The sequence below is a fragment of the Penaeus vannamei genome, chromosome 27 (genome assembly GCF_042767895.1).
Source record: "Penaeus vannamei isolate JL-2024 chromosome 27, ASM4276789v1, whole genome shotgun sequence".
NCBI classification, from domain to species: Eukaryota; Metazoa; Arthropoda; class Malacostraca; order Decapoda; family Penaeidae; genus Penaeus; species Penaeus vannamei.
In genome coordinates this window covers 30,765,011-30,772,510 of record NC_091575.1, presented here as the reverse complement: position 1 = coordinate 30,772,510, position 7,500 = coordinate 30,765,011, and positions in this window count along the sequence as shown.

Genomic DNA, 7,500 nt, shown 5'->3' with positions numbered 1-7,500 from the left:
TGATCGGATTGTTAGATTCTTAGATTGTTGGCTAATTAGATAGTTTGGTTGTTTGATAGAAAGGTAACTAGGTTGTTAGATGGACTGTTAGATAGTTAGATAGATTGTTAGACAATTATGTTGCTAGATAATTGAGTTGCTTTATAGTTAGATTATTAGCTTTTGTGTTAGTTGGGTTGTTAGATTGTTAGATAAATGGTTTGGTTGTTAGATAGTTACATGGTTGGACTGTCAGATAGTTTATTTTTTTTATAGTTCTGTAGTTATTTGTGTTTGTCTGTTTATGCTAAATGCTTAGAACAAATATCGAGCCAAGGTTTCAGTTGCTGCAAGTGCGACAGATTTTTTTCTTTTGCATATATGATTTTTTTTTCTTTTTTAAGTTTCACGGTCTTGTGAAAATACATTAAGATATATCCAAGAAACATTTCAAAAATACCGCGCAAATAAAGGGGCGTAGCTGATGACGTCATCACGCTTAGCCAATGAGGACGCTCAGAGAGATGCCAGAAATCACTAGATAGATAATAATTTGTCTGATTTTCTAGATTGATTTACAATTTATTGAAGTAAAATAAAACTTCTATACTTCTATTTATGATACTAAATTGTTCCAATGCATAAACAAGCATTTGAATCATTAAAAAAAGTTTCTTTAATTTTTGCTTCCGTAGACTAAATGGAAGTGGTAGTACCTATATTTAAATATCTTGGCCTTAATATTAGGAAACAGCAACAAAATCCTCTGTAATAATAAAAGAAGTAGGAGGGTAACAGTAGTCATAGCAATAGCACTACCAGTAATAATAACAGTAGTAGTTGCATCAATAGCAATGATAGATGTAGTAGTAATAGTAACAGACGTTGGAGTAGCATCAACGATTGTAGTAGAATTAATAGTACTAGAAATAGTAACATAAGTAACATCAATAGTAGTAATGACAATAGCAATAGTAGTAGCAATTGAGTAGCAGTAGAAGTATTAATAATAGATAGGACATAATAATAGTAAGAAAAATAGCAGCAGGATTAAACAGCAATAGCAAAATGAAGTAATAGTAAGAATAGCAAATAATAACAGTAGCATTAGCTGTAAGTATGACAGTAGCATTAATAGCAGACTTAGAAGTAGTAATAGTAATAGAAGCGCTATTATTAGTGACAGTTAGTGACAGTACTAATAGCAACAATAACAAGAGCGGAAGTAGCACTAATAGCAGTGGTATCAATAGCAGAAATAGGGATAGCAGTACCATGATTACCACTATCACGAAGAGGACTCGAGGAGCCATCCTAAGTCTCCAAGATACCCCCCCCCCACCCCCCACCCCTGGCATCCTAAGTCTCCGAGATACCCCCCCCCACCCCTGCCATCCTAAGTCTCCGAGATACCCCCCACACCCACCCCTGCCACCCTAAGTCTCCGAGATACCCCCACCCCCCACCCCCCCACCCCTCCACTCCCCACCCCCCACTCCCCCCTCCCTCCACTCCCCACCCCCCCCGCTTTACCTTAGACTACTTTTTTTAAGCCTCGCTCTAAAAGCTGTAGCATTTCTCTACATTATTTTTTTTTCTCTCTTTATACTTGAAGGCCAGGGTAAGGCGGTAGCTTGTCGTCGCCTCGTTGGACCTATCTTATAACAAATAGCTTGGCGATTGATGGATTTTTTTTTCTTTTTTCTCTCTCTCCTTGTTCTCTGTTTTTCTTTGTGTCTGTGGCTGTCTGTAATCTGTCTGTCGGTCTCTCTGTATCTGTCTTTCTCCGTCTGTTCTCTCTCTCTCACTCTGTATGTTTGTCTACCTATCTGTCTGTCTGTCTTTCTCCCTCTCTCATTCATTCTCTCTTTCTTTCCATCTATCTGTTTATCTACCTACCTATCTACCTATTTATCTGTCTATCTACACACACACACACACACACACACACACACACACACACACACACACACACACACACACACACACACACACACACACACACACACACACACACACACACACACACACATACACACATACACACACACACACACACACACACACACACACATACACACACACACACACACACACACACACACACACACACACACTCACACACACACACATACAACCCTGCAAGAAACATCCACCCTTCTGCATCAAGATCATAAGGTATAATTCATTTAAGATTAGTAACAAGACAAGACAACCCACGCAGAAACAGAGTGAAAGGCGATGTAAACAAGAAATAAAAAAAGACAGGAACACGCCAAACAAGTAGTATAGAATTAATATGTAAACAAGATAACGAGATTTATGTACGGTGTCCCAAGTCCGCGCATAAATGGAACAACACCTGAACGACTGTTTCGTGAATTAATTAGGAAACCTCTATCAATATTTACAGGTGCGTCTCCCCGGGTACTCTTCCCCCCCTCCCCCCCTGAGAGAGAGCCACGCCTGCTGCGATGGGCTGGTCCCCTGTGGGCGGAGAGTGATGCTGTTGTTGTTTTGGGGAAGCTGTTGCTGTCAATTTGTTTTTGTTGTGGAATTATTGAGGTGATTTTTTTTTGTGTGTGTGAATCTGTTGTGGTTATTTTTTTTTGTTTTGTTTTATGAATTTGAATGTTGTGGTGATTTTTTTTTTATGAATTTGTCGTTTCTTTGTTTTGTTTTGTGATTTAAATGAGGTGATTATTTTTTGTTTTATGAATTTGTTGTCTCTGTGTTTGGTTTGTGAATTCAATGAGGTGCTTTTGTATTTTTGTTTTATGAATTTGTTGTCTCTTTATTTTTGTTTAGTGACTGCGTTGTTGTGTCTTTTTTTTGTTGTCCTTATATTGTTGTGTGATCTCATTTTATTTGTTGTCCTTATATTTTGATTTTACCCTTTTTTTCTAATTTACTTTTTTTTGTTCTCATTCGTTTCCTTATGAGATCTTGTTTTACGGCATATGCTTCACATCACCCTATGAAATCAGAGTATATATAAATTATATACTGTATATTTAGGGAGAGAGAGAAAGAGAGAGAGAGAGAGAAAGAGAAAGAGAAAGAGAAAGAGAAAGAGAAAGAGAAAGAGAAAGAGAAAGAGAAAGAGAAAGAGAAAGAGAGAGAAAGAAAGAAAGAAAGAAAGAAAGAAAGAAAGAAAGAAAGAAAGAAAGAGAGAGAGAGAGAGAGAGAGAGAGAGAGAGAGAGAGAGAGAGAAAGGAAGAAAGAGAGAGAGAGAGAGAAAGAAGAAGAAAGAAAGAAAGAGAGAGAGAGAAAGAAAGACAAAAAAAAAAAAAAAATCTCACTTGACACACGACGCACGCCCACCAAGGAACACCCCACGATACGCAGCCACGCCCATCCGCATCCTCCCATGGCTTGCCTCATGAACCCAGCTACGGACGGTGGGCGCCGCGCGGTCCCCCCCGGGGCAAGGACAACCCCCCCCCCCCCACGTCCTTGTTTCTCTGTCTCTAACGGGGACATGCACAGCAGCCAGTCAGCCGGCCTCTGCTTCTCTTGGGGGAGTTACCCATGTGATAGGGGACGGGGGGGGGGGGAGGTAGGGGTGAGGGGGGGTGAAGGTTGGGGTGGGTAGGGGGGCGTGAAGGTGGGGGGTGAAGCTGGGAAGGTTGGGGGGGAAGGGTAGGGGTGGGGGTGGGGATGGGAAGGGTAGGGGTGGGGGGTGAAGGTGGGAAGGTTGGGGGGGAAGGGTAGGGGTGGGAAGGGTAGGGGTGGGAAGGGTAGGGGTGGGGGTGGGAAGGGTAGGGGTGGGGGTGGGGTGGGTGGAGAAGGGTAGGGGTGAAGGTGGTGGTGTGAAGGGTAAGGGTGGGGATGGGAAGGGTAGGGGTGGGGGGTGAAGGTGGGAGTGGGAAGGGTAGGGGTGGGTGGGGTTGGGGGTAGGGAATAGGGGTTAAGGATGAAGGTAGTGGTGGGAGGGGTTTGGTGGGGTATGTGTGGGAGGGGTATAGTGGGGTAGGGGTGGGAGGGGTATGGTGGGGGTATGGGTAGGGCATAGGTGTTAAGGATAAAGGCAGGGATGGGTATTGGGGGTGTGGTTGGAGTAGGGAGTAAGGGGTAGGGTAAGAATGGGGCAGGGTTGGATAGGGATAGATGAGGGGGTTGGGAGCTCACTCCAGGTAGATTGGGGCTGGATGAGGTGGGGGTAAAATCACTACATTGTAGACTGGGGTTGGGTGGGGTTGAGGGAGTGTTTGGGGCAGGGAGATCACCCCATATATATATATATATATATATATATATATATATATATATATATATATATATATATAAATATATATATATAAATATATATATATATACATATAAATAAATATATATATATATATATGTATATATATATATATTTTTTTTTTGGGGGGGGTTCTCGGAAGTTGGCGCAAGGGTGGGGGGGGGGGGTGAGGTAAGGAGATCACCTCATGTAAGCTCGAGGATTGGTGCAGGATTGGTTAATGAGGATTAGATACACATACACAGCTCCTCCTGTTGTGAAGACTGAGGAATTTTTACAGTGTATACAATCTGGTTTTCTTATTAAGGAAGACAATCTCGGAAGGAATCAGATACGATTTTTTTATTCTCGCATTTTTTTTTTTTTTTTGCGAACATGAACAGCAAATTGGAGGAAGTTTGTACACCAGATTTCAAAGTTAATATTTGGACATCGAAGCCAAATCTAAGATCTTAAATTGATATCCAGAATTCAAAACCTGCATTCCTACTTGAAGATAGTGAAGACATTAAAACAAATACGTAGGTTTCAAATTGCAGATTCAGACTTAAGAATCAGAAGATTATTTTCGCTGGTACAGATAAAAATAATTTTTACCGGAAAAGGTATGAAATATTCTAAACTGAAGATACAATATGAGCATTTTAGTCGCCTGAATCTGTGGTAGATCCCCAAATACCGTAGAAAAGGAAAAACTGGCAACTCAGGGTCTGGAAGCTTCCGAATCTGCAAGTCGCTTTTGAGAAAGAGAGAATAAAATATAATGTGATGCTGACGACAGTAAATTGCATTAATCAGCAATGAAAATAATGCTTCTTTACTTTCCTTTAGTCTAAACATATATAAGCGCTAGTATTAAAGAGTCAATTAATTAGAATAAAATGCGACTGGGCGAATCGAACTAGTCGAGAGAGAGTTGCCAGTTCGTCCTTTTCTGAGACATCACCGACCTATAATTTGAATCGGACCATGGAATTAGCAAGTAGTTTTCTGTTACAGTTCAAAAACAATTCTGTAATCTGCAGTTGCGTGATGCATTGCTAAAATACAGTGTTTGTTTTCCAGCGGGCAATATTTGGTATAAAATAGAATCCATAGAACTATAAGGTGGGTTGAAATAGCAGTACGACGGAAGGAGAAAATATATGTAAGAGACTGTTTTTCCTCCATGAAATTTGCATTGCGCTCATTCTGTTCTTCAAAAAAATGCCTAAATACAGGAAATGGATAAATTAATGGATAGATAAATAGATTAATAATTGAATAAATGAATAGATGAATGAATAGATAAATAAAATGACTTCCGAAATGAAATAAGACATAAATGATTAGATAAATGTCAGTAAATATACTTCCTAAATAAATCAATTGATATGCGTATATTTTCTTTCTTTTTTTGTACAATACTTTATTATGACATAAGCTAGTACCAAATACAATCCAATTGTATTTACCTCCCTATTCTTCAAACTTTCTATCAATTTTTTTACCTTATTTACTCACAAGTGAAGCCCTTACATATATATATATATATGTATATATATATATATATATATATATATATATATATATATATATAAATATATATATATGTATATATATCTATATCTATATCTATATCTATCTATCTATCTATCTATCTATCTATATATGTATATATATATATATATATATATATATATATATATATATATATATATTTCAGTATATAACACATGTTTAGTCCCTAAAATATGCTTTTCTAGATTATTATAAACAAGAACGGGGCCACGTAACGGCAACATGAACTGAGGTTTCATCAACATAAATCTGCAATGCACCCAGCATATCGCGATATTTAATCATCTTTACCCCCCCCCCCATCACCGCATCTCATATATATATATAGACAGCCCAGCTCATTACCATACCTGGGGCTGATTGAGACGTGTACAGGTAAAGGAAGCCTAGAAAAATGGGAGGAGAGACAAGGGGGAGGAGGGAGGAGAGAGGGAGAAGAAGAGAGAGGGGAGGAGAGAAAAAGGGGAGAGAGAGAGAGAAAGAGGGAGAGAGATAGATAGATAGATAGAGAGAGAGAGAGAGAGAGAGAGAGAGAGAGAGAGAGAGAGAGAGAGAGAGAGAGAGAGAGAGAGAGAGAGAGAGAGAAACTTACCAACAAAGTATACATGAGGAATAAAACCTTAGAAGATAATCCCATCAGAACTTTAAGGAAATACAAGAAGCAGGGAGGAGAGGGCTAGGAGGAGGGGGAGGAGGAGAGGGAGGGGATGAGAAGGAGGCTTGAAAGGAAGGAAGGACAGGTCTGGGTCCTTAAGGCAAGGTCGCCGAGACTTCCTTTCGACTCGGGAGATGGAGGTCCTTGTCGGCCGACGGGAGGAAAAAGTGGCTCGGGAAAGGTTATGTGTATCATGTGTATTTATGGATATATGAAGGCACACATGCACATACGGATAGACAGACAAACGCACGTACAAGCGCACACTCACACAGACACACACAACACACACGCACACATATATATACATATATATATTCATATGTGTATGTATATGTATATATATATATATATATATATATTTATATATATATGTATAAATATATGTGTGTATATATATATGTATATATATATATTTATATACATATGTATAAATATGTATATATATATATGTATATATATATATATATATATATATATATATATATATATATATATATATATATATATATATGAAATATACATACATATGTATGCATGTATATATAAACATATATATTATATGCATATACAAACATCTATGCACATATGAATTCGCAGAAAAACTTGTGGCAGCCGATTTCCAAAGTCATCCCTCTGTATTTTCAAGCCCGTCTTTGGCTTCTTCCCGGTAGCGCCCCCGGTTATCTGTTTGGCCCACAAAGATATCATTTAATTCTCCCATTATAACATCATCATAAATTCGCCTTTGCAATTTGTCTTTAAGTAATACCCTGTTTTTATTCACTTCACCACAAGGACTGTCATTAGCATCATTATCTTATTAAATTTGGCTCTTATCTCACCACAAAATGCTTCTTTGGTGTATTCATCTCACCACAACAAAAGCTTTTCATCACCTTTTTTTGACAGCTCTTTCACACCCTCTCCCTCCTCCCCCTTGTCACGAAGCTCCACCTCTTTTTTCCTTAAGCCCCACCCCCTTTTTTTCTCTTTCGTCAAATCTTATCCTCATGTCTCGAATAACCGCCTTTTTTTCTTTTATTTTTTTTTGTTT